Genomic DNA, 14,204 nt, shown 5'->3' with positions numbered 1-14,204 from the left:
ACCAATCATAACTGCATCTGAATGGGAGAGATGTCAGTGTTTTGACATCTGTGCCCATTCAGTTTGTGTCTTCATACGGAGCTTTCAATCAGGTCTGCATGAAAAAGGACCTAATTGCAAAGCTTGGGTGAAAGGTTATGAAAGGAGAGTGGTTTGGGGGTGGTAAAAATGCAGCTTGGCTATGTATTTTTACTGTCCCTTCCCCCATCACATGTGTAAAAGTAGCATCTCACTATGTGCTCATGGTCATTATCATTATGATGATCAGAGCACAGCAGGTGCTGTGTGGCTCTGTCAGTGTAACATGACTGTGTGATGCTGACTTTGTTATGGCTGTGCTGAGTTATAGTCTGTAACACACAGTACAGTCATATATCAGGAAAGTCAGCACCACACAGTCATGTTACACTGACAGAGCCATACAGCACCTGCTGTGCCCTGATCATCATAATGATAATAACCATGAGCACACAGAGTCTAGGGACTGCACATGCTACAATAGTGTGACCTGTCAGTGTGTGTGTGTGTGTGTGCAGGGGACTGCTTGCCTGTGCACCACTGCCATTGTCCAGATTACTCCTGCTGCTCTGTCTGTCTCAGCCGTCCCAGTGATAAGTCCCTCAAGCTGCAGCACTTACTGGATGAAGGGAGCCGTATAACAGTAATATCCATCCGCCGGAGAGGCATACAGTGAGCAGGAAGAACTTTAGTTTGTGCAGGTATACTGAGAACAGCATGCGGCACAGCATTGTATCCCTGCACCCGAAAATAGAAAAAAAGTCCCTCTTCTGCTTTCACCTCCTGGGCCCCTCTGGTAACCTGATGGGGCCCAGGAAATGAATATATATTCCTTATATATGTTAGTAATCAAGTGGGTGCAGGTTAATATAGTTATTTCGTTTTTTTTTTTTTTTTTAGCTAGAAGTTAAAAGCTGCTCGGGCCCCCCCTGCTGGCCGGGCCCGGTACAACAGGGCTGGTTGTACTGCCCTATCAGCGGCCCTGACACTAATACTTATCTACCAAGGATTAACTTTTGTTCATTGATATTTATTGCCCATTGAAATGCACTGTGGAATGCCATTCTTTAATATGTCATTGAAGCACTCCCAATTTTCTTTAGTGTTCTTTGTTGCCAGAATTTGATCCCATTTAGTGTCATGTAGATTATTAAAGTTGGCTCTTTTGAAATGTAGTACTCTTGTTCTACCTTTGTGTCTCCTTATTCTATAATTTATTACTCTGTGATCACTGTTTCCCTTACTTCCACATCCGCAATCAACACTTTATTGTTTGTAAACAGTATATCTAGCAGAGCAGTATTTCTAGTTGGGGCTTCCACATTTGACTCATGAAACTGTCTTGCATTATGTTCAAGAAATGACAAGCATTAGTTGAATGCATAGTTCCATCTGCCCATTCAATATCAGGATAGTTGAATTCTCCCATGATTATAACATTGTCCTGCCTACCTGCCATTTCTTACTGTTAAAGTAGATTGGTCTCTTCCTCCTCAATGTTAGGGGGCCTAGAGCATACACCCATGATTAGCCTTCTGTTTGTTTCATCCCTTCAAAGCTCCAGCTACAAAGATTCCACATCCTCACTAACCTCGTTAGCAATATCCACCTGCTTATTCACTAGCAAATTACTCTTAGTGTAGCACCCTGTAGGTAGGTAGGTGCTAGAGGTAGGATTTTTATTAGGACAGATACATTTAGGCAGGCCTGGCTGGCAGTCAGGCCTGTTTGTTTTGTTCTGATCTGGGCTGGGAGTGGCTCATGGTAGCAGCTGGTGATTCACAGGCAGCATCCCTGAGACCTTCCTCTTCTTTCTAGAGCTTGCTAGAAAGATCTGTAAAGAGAGGAGGAGAGGAAAGGTAGAGCTGCCTGGTGTGTTTTGGGGAGCCCTGACCAATTTCCTACCTGGATTGGTAGGGGGCAGGCCTCCTTAAATACCTAGGGTCAGCCCAGTTGAGGAGAGGTGGTCGGGTGGAAGAGCTGGAGGGAGAGAGTGAGAGAGTGTGGAGGCTGTCGAGGCCTTCGAGGGAGCTCCCCAGTCTGGGGGGTGACCTTGGGCCTGGGCTCGGGTGTAGTCAGGACCACCTTCAGGAACGCATGAAGAGGTCCTGGACTGAGAGAGCAAAGTGAGGACAGCGAGGGTGAGCACTACTAAGAGACTCCAGGGAGGACAACTGGTCACAGCCAAGAGAGCTGGTGAGTGAGGTACAGTCCGGAGGACTGGGGAGGCATGCCTGAGAGGACTGGGAGTTTGCAGTCTGAGATAGGTGCAGAACCAGAAGTGTGGACTGTGGAGGAACGGGCTGTGGAAAGAGGCAGCTGCAGCCAGGAGGGATGGCAGGGCCTGAAGAGGGCTTACTGGGATCAGTAGCCATAAATAGGATAGCTAGCATCAGAGACTTTCTGTTTTGCTACACCATAGGGGCCTGCAGTCCCTGCCTGCAAATGGCACTTGCTAAGGCCTGGTTGAGTCTGTGCCAGGCCTAACCACTTTATGCTAGCTCTTGCTAAAGATTCGAGAGGAAGCGATATGCAGGAGGAGAAAGACCTGAAGATTATAGAGGATGCGATGTACAGGAGGAGAAAGACTTGACGATTAAAGAGGAAGTGATGTGCAGAAGGAAGCTGAAGAAGTATGGACAAGGAGTGTACATAGTTGTCCCAAAACAAATTGCTTTGATTCACGCTGGGTATCCATACCTCCCATTCCCATCCAAGTTATATCCCTCAATAAAACAAAAAAACAAAGTTCACTGACTGATTCATAACTCAGAGTGCCTGAAGTGAATGCAGGGCTGGGCAGGATGGCAGACAATACACAATTCTCAGCAGCCTCTACGTGGTTACCGCTACATTGACATACAGGCACACCCCTCCCCCTCTTCTACGTACCTTGCCCCACCTATACCGGGAGTACCCCTAGACAGTTGCAAGCCAGCCACGTGAGCTGTTGAACCAGGTATCTGATATCCCCATTAAGTCCAAATCCTCCTCATGTAGCAGAAGTTCCAGTGCTTACATTTTTTGTGTAAATGCCTTTTAACTTTGCATGCCAAATGGACTAATCTTGTTTATGGATAATTGTGCATGTTATCTTTAAAACTTTATACAAGATAAAAATTGTCCTAATATGTCTCCTATTTATCAAGGGATTTGCTGAAATCCCATCATCTACTTTTTAAAAAAAGAATAAGACCAGCCATAGACAGGTCGAATATCAGCTGATTCAGAAGGAACCGGTCAAGATTCAAACCACAGATGAAAAACAAGCTCTGGACTGCCGCACTCTTCAGAAGATGTCACGTACCTGGTAGAGGAGCCCAGAATGCAGGAAGCAGCCTCTTGTAAGCCTCTGGCTCGAGAATCCCTGGAAGTGGGAACAGGAATTCTAGAGTTCAGAGGGCACAAGTGCCGAGCTGGTGAAGGACAGATCCGGACCTTGAGCTGACAGCAGATGACAGCAGGCACAGGTGGTCAGACTGGAACAGCTGGTAGCAGACAGCAGGCAATAGCAGGCACAGGTGGTCAGACTGGAACAGCTGGTAGCGGACAGCAGGCAATAGCAGGTACAGGGGGTCAGACTGGAACAGCTGGTAGCAGACAGCAAACAACAGCAGGCACAGGTGGTCAGACTGGAACAGCTGGTAGCAGAAGCGAGGTCAAGGTACAAGCCGGGTCGGTAACAGGCGGGCAGCAACGGTACACAGGAGGAGACAGAAGCGTGGTCAAACAGTCCGAAGGTCAGAGGCTGGCAGCAAGCAGGCATCGTCAGGAACAGGCTGGATAACAAGAATCAGGAACAATCAGGTAGACAGAAGGCAGAATAACCGGACACGCTGTAGACTGGACAGCATAGAGGCACTGTAACAGGTTCCTTAAGTAGCCCTTTGGGCACCAAGAACGGTCGCACGGCGTGTCTGCGCACGCCCGCGTGAAACCGTGCAGCCGTTCGTGACCCCGCGCACCCGCGTGCGCCCGTTCGTACCATTGCGCACCCGCGTGCGCAACATCGCGCACCCACGTGCGCAACATCGCGCACCCGCGTGCGCCCGTTTGTACCAACACGCACCCGCGTGCGTCCATTCGCGCCAACGCACGCCCATGGATACTTGTTAATTCTCAACGAGGGGATTCCGTGGGCAGGCCTTCCATAAGCCACTGGATTCCGGGGACGACCATGACAGAAGACCACTTTCTTTTATTGAAAAATCACATCACAGCTCAACAAACACAGTGGACAAGGAAAAACTGCTGATGTTTCACACTAGCTGTAGTGCTTATTCATCAAGATTCAAACCAGGTGTGGGCAGGCTGAATGTACCAAGTTGATCAATCAACTTGGATACAATCAGCCTGCCATATTCACTAGCGATTATCGCTGCTATAGCCACTAGCAATAATCACTGTCTTTTCCCAGTGGGGACGGCTACCCTGCATCCCCATCGTCATCACCTTAATGGCCACTGGAACTTGTTTTTGTGAAGAGCCTCTACAACACTGGCTCCATATGCTCCTGGTATGTCTGAAGGGTCAGGCACCCCTCTTGCACAGAGCTATCCTAGTCAAGAGACAAAAGCAGAGGCTTCAATCTGAATGTATGTGCTCCCAAAGCCTATTAAGATACTTGAAACTGCCCCTTTCAAAGAATAGGCAAAGTCAGTCTTCCTACCACCCGAACCCAACTGAGCTTGCCATTGACTCTGCTAATGCCTTCTTAAAGCTTAATTTTTAGTTATAGAATCAGTTTATTTGAACAGCTTGTACAGAGCTAGTTTAAAAAACATGAACATTATCAGTGTGCAAGTTGAACCAACATTTCCCTTGTTGGTATAGTCTAGAAAACCTAATGATCTGAGTCAAAAATGTGACAGTTGTGATGCTGGGACTTTGTCCATTCTCCAAACAATGGTATGATGAGCCATCTGTCAGCGGACTGGTCTGCTCCATGCTTGTATAAAGCCCATCTGGCGTGAGTTTCCCTCCACTATCATGTCCAATGAGGCTTCATCCTCTGCTTTGGCATTGCTGTCTTTCTGCTCTGGTCAATCTCACCTGATTTTAAGAATTATGTCATGCAATAAATTTTCTCATAATTAAGTAATGCAAATACTAAAACTTCATTTGTGGCAACAAACACAGTGTGATGCCTTATGATTCCTGACATAAAATGATGAGCTCCCAACAGACAGAAATACATTTTACCATGCTACGTTTATCAAACAGTGGGAAATATAAGCTGGAATTGGTGGCCAAGAAAAAAAGTAAAGTCGGGCATAATCATTCTGTCACTATGCAGCTTGAGCTGGCCCTTGAGCTTGTACAATACTGTAGAACTTTATGCTATACATATTGTTAATATATGATCACAATGGGAAATAACATTCTGATAACCATTGCCCACATTGACAGTGGTATATATCTATTTATTGCTAAGCATTAGGGATGAGCTTGATGTTCGGGTCGAACACAACTCGAACATCGGGTGTTCACCCGTTCGCAGAACAGTGAACATTATGGGGCGTTCGCGGCAAATTCGAGAGCCGCAGAATTTGATGATTGGCCAAAGCATGCACCTGACCTGCATGCATGGCCAATCACAGCGCCCTCTGCTAAGAGAGCCTAATTGGCCAAAGGCAGGGTGCCTTTGGCCAATCATGGCTCAGGGGGACTAAGTCCACCCTCCACACTATATAAGGCAGCTTACACGGTGGCCCTATGTAGTGTTGTTGGTGGCGTGGACAGAGAGGTAGCTTGAGTTTGATTAAGCAGGCAGGTTGTATATATATATATATATATATATATATATATATATATATATAGTCAGTCTTTTATATATATATTTATATATAGAGAGAGAGAGAGAGAGAGTAGATTTAATTGTCTGGAAACCATCACAGTTTATATTGTCATCTTTCTTCATACATCCAGAAGAATATGAATATTCTAAAAATAAGACAGGTGGGCTGGTATCAGCAAAGTGTGTAGCTGTGACTGGCAGTCCTGAGAATATATATTCAGTCTTTTACCCAGGACTTTTTACAGACTGCTGCATCAAATTTATTAATATGAACCTGTGCTTTGCACATGTGGGGCTAAATAACAGGTTTAATCTACAGCAGACCTCTGCAGACAGGTATGCTTAGCTTCCTTTTGTTCCACTGACTCTTTACTCAGCTGTAAGTAAAAAGCAGCCCCGTGTAAGCTACAAGTCACCAGAGCCATAGCTCACTTATGCCTTCATAGGCAGGTGCTTCAATGCAGAATGGAGAGAAAAACACTGGCTACAGCCTCTCTCTTTAGCCTGTAGTACTGATGCTGTACAGGTTAACAGCTACATTAGTAAGAGAAGGCCCTGCGTTACTATAATAGCATTGTAGTAATAAATGAAATAGTTCAACTCACCATAGTGCAGAATCAGTGGGAGCCCTGAGCGTGTCACCAGTTACTGTCACCTGCCACCAGATGGAGAATGTCACTTGCCACGTAGCCTGCCACCAGATGTGGAATGTCACTTGTCACACTGCTTGCCACCAGATGCAGAATGTCACTTGTAATGTAGCCTGCCACCAGATGGGGAATGTCACTTGCCACACTGCTTGCCGCCAGATGCAGAATGTCACTTGCCACGCTGCCTGCCACCAGATGCAGAATGTCACTTGAAATGTAGCCTGCCACCAGATGGGGAATGTCACTTGCCACACTGTTTGCCGCCAGATGCAGAATGTCACTTGGCACGCTGCCTGCCACCAGATGCAGAATGTCACTTGCCATGCTGTCTGCTGCCAGATGCAGAATATCACTTGCCATGCTGCCTGCCACCAGATGCGGAATCACTTGCCACACTGCCTGCTACCAGATGCGGAATGTCACTTGCCATGCTGCCTGCCAACAGATGCAGAATGTCTCTTGCCCCGCTGCCTGCCACCAGATGCGCAATAACACTTGCCACTCTGCCTGCCACCAGATGTCGATTGTTACATGCCCCACTGCCTGCTACCAGATGTGGATTGTCACTTGCCACACTGCCTGCCACCAGATGTGATTTGTCACTTGCCACATCGCCTGCCAATGCCACCAGATGTGAATTGACACTGCATTGGTGGCAGCACTGGTCCATTTAGCACAAAGGCAGGCCTCTGTGCAGTGGTGGGTTCCGAGTGAACACAGGAGAGTGGTGATGCGGAGCGGATGGTGAGAGATGATGTCATGTCTCTGCTCCTCGCCGCACCTCCAACATTGAGGCTGACAGAATACCAGCTGTGAGGGTGGAAGAGCGGTTATGAGGGGGGCGGAGAGAGATGATGTCATCTCTGCTTGCCTGCCCATTCGCTTCTCTCATCTACCCGGCTCTCATGCCAGCCACCCGGCTCTCTCATGCCGCCCGCCCGGCTTTCTCTCATGCTGGTCACCTGGCTCTTTCATGTCGGCCACAGAGAGGCCACGGTCCAGTGGCTGGGGACCCCTGGTCTAGTGGAGAGAGAATCCACAGTAATCAAGAGCTTTTGAACTGCATTTCTCAGGGGGAGATTGCCAGGATGAAGGGAAAGAGCTGCATTTTCTCAAGCTGTACAGGAAAGAGCTTCCTCCTGCCATAAGGGAGCCCATAGAGTACCTATTGCTGCTCAGTGTGTACCACCACTGAAGCATAATGACTGCCTGAGCAGGATCCAGAGTGTGCCTACATGGTGCACATTAGCTACACAAAACAAAAGGTTCAGGTGTTTAACCACTTGAGACCCGCGCTATAGCCGAATGACGGCTACAGCGCGGATCTCCTTTGCCGGGACTACGGCTATTGACATCGTCCCGTGCACGAGCGGCCTGCGCGCCCCCTGAGGGGCGCACGCGGCGCGCTCTGTGATCGGCGAGTCTATGAGACTCACCTGATCACTGATCCGAGCAAGGGGTCGATCCTGACCCCTTATCACGTGATCAGCTGTCAGCCAATGACAGCTGATCATGTGATATAACGGAGCCGGTAATCGGCTATTATTCTTCTTCGCGCTGACAGCGCGAGGAGAAAAAAAAAGAGCCGATCACCGGCGGCCGTGATCGGGACATCAGTCCCGATCACGGCCAGCCCTGCCAGTGCCCATCTGCCCCCTGCCAGTGCCCACCTGCCCCCTCATCACTAAACATCATTAAAAAATAAGTGCCCCCCGTCAGTGCCACCCAGCAGTGCCCATAGTGCCACCTAGCAGTGCCCACAGTGCCACCCAGCAGTGCCCATAGTGCCACCCAGCAATACCACCCAGCAGTGCCCACAGTGCCACCCAGCAGTGCCCACAATCTGCCTCAACAAAGGTGCTGCACCCCAGTGCCACATATCCGTGCCCATCAGTGTCATCTACCAGTGCCCATCAGTGCCCAGCAGTGCCGCCCATCAGTGCCCAGCAGTGCCACCTATCAGAGCCACCTATCAGTGCCACCTATCAGTGCCCATCAGTCCCATCTATCAGTGGTACCTATCAGTGCCCCTTAGTGCCACCCATCCGTGCCACCCATCTGTGCCACCCATCCATGCCATCTTATCTGTGCCCATCTTTGCCCATCAGTGCCGTCTTATCTGTGCCCATCGGTGCCGCCTTATCTGTGCCTATTAGTGCCTCCTTAACTATGCCTATCAGTGCCCACCAGTGCAGCCTATCAGTGCCCACCAATGCAGCCTATCAGTGCCCACCAGTGCAGCCTATCAGTGCCGCCTCATCAGCGCACTTCAATGAAGGAGAAAAATGGCCTGTTTGCAAAATTTTATAACAAACTATTAAACATTATTATTATTTTTTTGCATCTTTTTTTGTTTGTTTAGCAAAAAATAAAACTCCGAGCTGTAATTAAATACCACCAAAAGAAAGCTCTATTTGTGGGAAAAAAATGATAAAAATTTCATTTGGGTACAGTGTTGTATGCCCGCCCAATTGTCATTCAAAGTGCACCAGCGCTGAAAGCTGAAAATTGGTCTGGGCATGAGGGGGGTTTAAGTGCCCAGTAAGCAAGTGGTTAAATGATGACTGTAGCAGAAGACTCTTCTAATGACTGTAGCAGAAGACTCTTTTTAGGCCCACATGGCCTGTCTTCATTAAAGGGGAGGGCCACCCTGAAAAACAAAAAAATGTTAAAAATTACAAAAAATCTAAAAAAAAAAAATGAAAAAAAATTTTTTTTTTTACTTACCAGAAATGCCTGTTGCTAGGCACTTTATCCTAATCTTCCTCTTCCTCCTCCGCGGAGATCTTCTGTCTTCTCTCTTCGTTGCGGCGTCTTCTGGGTAATGAGTCACGCTGTGTTCTGGGAACTGTGTGTTCCAGAACACAGCGCGTCCCATTCAGAAGGCGCTGCGGGACTCGCGCATGCGCAGTAGCTGCGGGACTCGCGCATGCGCAGTAGGAAACGGGCAGTGAAGCCATAAGGCTCCGCTGCCTGTTTCCCTTACAAGGGATGGCGGCGCCGGGACCCGAGAGCCGAGGGACGGGTCGGCCTCGGGCGGCCGACATCGCGGGCGCCCTGGACAGGTGAGTGTGTTTATTAAAGAGGAAGTAAACCCTGATGGGTTTACTTCCTCTTTTTTTCCCTGCAAAGGTAAAGCATAATGGACTACTATGCATCGCATAGTAGCTCATTATGTGTCACTTACCTGACACAGGAGCCAGCGAAGTCGCCGCTGATCCCTGTAGTCCGCCGCGTCCATCTTGCTGGTGGCGTCTCGCAGCTCCGACCAATGACAGCGGCGAAGCCGCGATGACGTCACTCCCGCGCATGCGCACGGGAGTCGCGCCTCGCAGCTCCGCCGCTGTCATACGGCGAGGCCGCGATGACGTCACTCCCGCGCATGCGCACGGGAGTCGACAAATTTGGCAAATCCATTCTTGGACTTGCCGCATTTAGTGCGCATGCGCGCCGCTGTCTACGGCGCATGCGCCGTAGACAGCGGTGCCCATTTTCGGGCAAATATCTCCTAAACCATATAGGTTTAGGAGATATTACTTGGACCTACAGGTAAGCCTTAATCTAGGCTTACCTGTAGGTCAAAGTTGTTTGGAAGGGTTTACTTCCATTTTAAGTCAGCAGCTGCAGTGTTTGCAGCTGCTGACTTTTTTTTTTTTTTTTTTATAACCGGCCCTCCGCTTTAAGAGAGGGGCAATACCCTCTAGGCTAAATATCTCATAAGATAGGAGGGCCTTCAACAGAAAGCAGTCGACATTTGACCCATGTGTACAGCAGCTGGTCCGACCATTCGGCCAGCTACTGTCAAAGGGGCATGACCAAAAAAGGTTTGCCGATTGGCACCCAATCAGCGGTCTCAGCCAATGACTGAGAGCTCTGATCAGAGTGTTCTGGTGGGGGTGCATTCAGAACACAATAGCAGTAGCACTCAGCAGGGAAGATCACTGTACTAATATCCAATTGTTAGTACAGCAGCTCCTCCTAAAATGCTCCGTTTTTTTCAGTCAGCCCGCTGGGTTGAACAAAAAAAACTACTAGTGTGTACGAAGGTTTAGGATCCTTCCAGGACATTACATCCTTGTTTTGTCAAAGCTAGGTCCAACCCTCTTAAGACAAGCTCACCAGGGTTGGCCTGCTGACAAAACATAGGACTCTGTATCGACCTCCAACATAGGAATCTCTGTATCTACCCCAAACATAGGACTCTCTGTATCTACCCTAAACATAGGACTCTTGAACAGAGTAACCGACTCTTCACAGAGTAACTGACAAGTGGTGTCATAGGGATCATTCCTGAGTGCAATGCCCTGCAAAATGAAACACTTCAAGGCTGCTAGGAAACACAGCCCTAGTTAAGATATAAAAGCTTCAAAAATGCTTTGCATCCTGACTCTGTCATATAGTTAGAAAAGGTAGGAAAGGCAAAACCAGCAAAAGAGGAGGGTTTATACTTACAGTGCCTTGAAAAAGTATTCACACCCCTTGAAATGTTCCACATTTTGTCATGTTACAACCAAAAAACAAAAATGTATTTTTATTGGGATTTTATGTGATAGACCAGCACAGTGGCATATAATTGTAAAAATGTTTACAAATAAATATCTGAGAAGTGTGGCATGCATTTGTATTCAGTGGAACCAATTTCCTTCAGAAGTCACCTAACTAGTAAATAGAGTCCACCTGTGTGTAATTTAATCTCAGTATAAATACAACTGTTCTGTGAAGCCCTTGGAGGTTTGTGAAAGAACTTTTGTGAACAAACAGCATCATGAAGGCCAAGGAACACACCAGACAGGTCAGGGATAAAGTTGTGGAGAATTTTAAAACAGGGTAAGGTTATAAAAAAATATCCCAAGCTTTGAACATCTCATGGAGCACTGTTCAATCCATCATCTAAAAAGGGAAAGAGTATGGTACAACTGCAAACCTACCAAAACATGGCCGTCCACCTAAACTAACAGGCTGGGCAAAGAGAGCATTAATCAGAGAATCATCCAAGAGGCCCATGGTAACTCTGGAGGAGCTGCAGAGATCCACAGCTTGGATGGGAGAATCTGTCCACAGAACAACTATTAGTTGTGCACTCCACAAATCTGGTCTTTATGGAAGAGTGGCAAGAAGAAAGCCATTGTTGAAAGAAAGCCATAAGAAGTCCCATTTGCAGTTTGTGAAAAGCCATGTGGAGGACACGGCAAACATGTGGAAGAAGGTGCTCTGGTCAGATGAGACTGAAATTTAACTCTTTGGCCTAAAAGCAAAATGCTATGTGTGGCGGAAAACTAACACTGCGCATCACCCTAAAAACACCATCCTCCCCACCGTGAAACATGGTGGTGGCAGCATCATGTTGTGGGGATGTATTTTTTTTTAACAGGGACCAGGAAGTTGATAAGAGTTGATGGGAAGATGGATGGAGCCAAATACCGGGCAATTTTAGAAGAAAACCTGTTAGAATCTACAAAAGACTTGAGACTGGGGAGGAAGTTCACCTTCCAGTAGGATGACAATAAACATACAGCCAGAGGTACAATGGAATTATTTAGATCTAAATACATTTATGTGTTATGACACATACACACGGTCGGACATTCCAATGGAAAAAGTCAGATCGGATTATGTTGTTGGAAAATCCGATCGTGTGTGGGCTCTATCGCACTTTTTCTGTCTGAATTTCCGACTGAAAAAGTTTGAGAGCTGGATTTAAAATTTTCCGACAACAAAATCCGATCAGACTTTTTCCGATCATGTGTAGAGAATTCCGATGCACAAAGTGCCACGCATACTCAGAATAAAATTGGAGACGAAAGCTATTGGCTGCTGGCCCATCGTACGTGACGAACGTCACCTCGTTACGAACGATCGGATTTTACAACAACTTTGTGCGACCATGTGTATGCAAGACTAGTTTTGGCAAAAATCTGCCGGAAAAAATCAGATGGATTTTGTGGTCAGAATATCCGACCGTGTGTATGGGGCATTAGAATGGCCCAGTCAAAGTCCAGACCTAAATCCCATTGAGAATCTGTGGCAAGACTTGAAAATTGCTATACGCAGATGTTCTCCATCCAATCTGACAGAGCTTGAGCTATTTTGCAAAGAAGAATGGGCAAAAATCTCACTCTCTAGATGTGCAAAGCTGGTAGAGACATACCCAGCAAGATTTGCAGCTGTAATTGCAGAGAAAGATGATTCTACAAAGTATTGACTCAGGGGGGCTCTATACAAATGCACCCCACACTTTTCACATATTTATTTGTAAAAAAAATTGAAAACCATTTATCATTTTCCATCCACTTCACAATTATGTGTCACTTTGTGTTGGTCTGTCACATAAAATTGCAATGTCTAGATTTTTTTTGCTTAAAAATAAAAAACATGTTATACTTTCCCGCTCTGTGCAGTGGTTTTGCACAGAGCAGCCTGGATCCTCCTGTTCTCAGGTCCCTCTTCGGCCCTCCTGGCCCTCCCTCCTGACGAGTGCCCCCACAGCAAGCAGCTTGCTAAGGGGCACCCGAGCTGAGCTGCAGCTCCATGTATCCATTCAGACATGGACCTGTGGCTAGCCCCCCCTCTCCTCATTGGCTCACAGACTTTGATTGATAGCAGCAGGAGCCAATGGCGCTTCGCTGCTGCCTCAGTCAATGAGGAGGGGAGTCGAGTCTTTCCTGCAACATCACTGGCTAAAGATAGTGGCTTAGGTAAGTAATAGAGGTAGCCACCCAGTTCGGGTTTGGAATTATGCGTTTGGGTTTCAGACCATCTGTAACCCAGACACTTATTCAGACCAGACTATGGCTTCCCAGCAGGGTTGCTGGCTGCAGTTGGGTAAGCAGAGAGTTGCTGTTACACTCTGTCACACTGCCCAAAGTCAGCATTAACAATTACCCCTTCCCCCCACACAGACGGGAGAGGAGCGAGGGATTGATCTGCTCCTCTTCCTCCAGCCCCTACCCCTCTTTGTCTGCCCACACTCCAATCCCCAGTGCTGTGCCTCAGAAAAGGAAAGAAAATTTGAAGTCCAGCAGCCTCAGATACATCCGGATGAGAGGTGCTGACTGCCGAGGGGTGAGTGAATTCACCATCCATCCCTGCCTGTAACTGAAGTCTCCCCTCCTTCTCTCTCCTACATCTGAGTGAGTACACTAAGGTAAATAAGGGTTCTCAGAGCACCCCTTACATCAGAGTTCCCCTTTACACCAGAGGCCACAGTGTTCCCTCTTACATTAGAGTCCTCTCCGTACATCAGTGTTCCCAATGTTCCCCCTTAGAGATCAGGGTTTCCAGATCATCCCTTATGTCACAGTCCCCAGAGTTCTCCCATACATCAGAGTCTGCAGAGATCCCCCCTCCCCCCGATAGTGTAAGGGAACTCCTTGAGTTCCAATGTAAAAGGGTGAACTCTATGTGAACTTTGATGTAAAGGGGGACTCTTGTGATTAACTTCATTTGATTAGAAATGTTATTTAATTGCAAAATATATGTATAGTTTACACTATAAAAAAAGATTGCTGTGCGCCGCCCTAACTTTGTGCTATTCTGGATATAAAGAACACAGACAGCGTATTTGTAGCAGCTTCCATTCATCTCCCCCTGGCAGGCGCCCCAGTGAGAGGGAGGATTAAAGAAGGGCAAAACTGGGATTTTCACAAAGCTGATGTTTTCAGAAGAACATTTGCTTTGACTTTTGACTCTACTGCATTTATATTTCATACATAATGTACATATTAATATTGGCATTTTTT

This window comes from Lithobates pipiens, unplaced genomic scaffold (assembly GCF_037356315.1).
Source record: "Lithobates pipiens isolate NorthernLeopardFrog02 unplaced genomic scaffold, aLitPip1_a1.2 Scaffold_16, whole genome shotgun sequence".
Taxonomy (NCBI): Eukaryota; Metazoa; Chordata; class Amphibia; order Anura; family Ranidae; genus Lithobates; species Lithobates pipiens.
The sequence above is the reverse complement of the archived record's forward strand: the minus strand, read 5'-3'. Positions refer to the sequence as shown.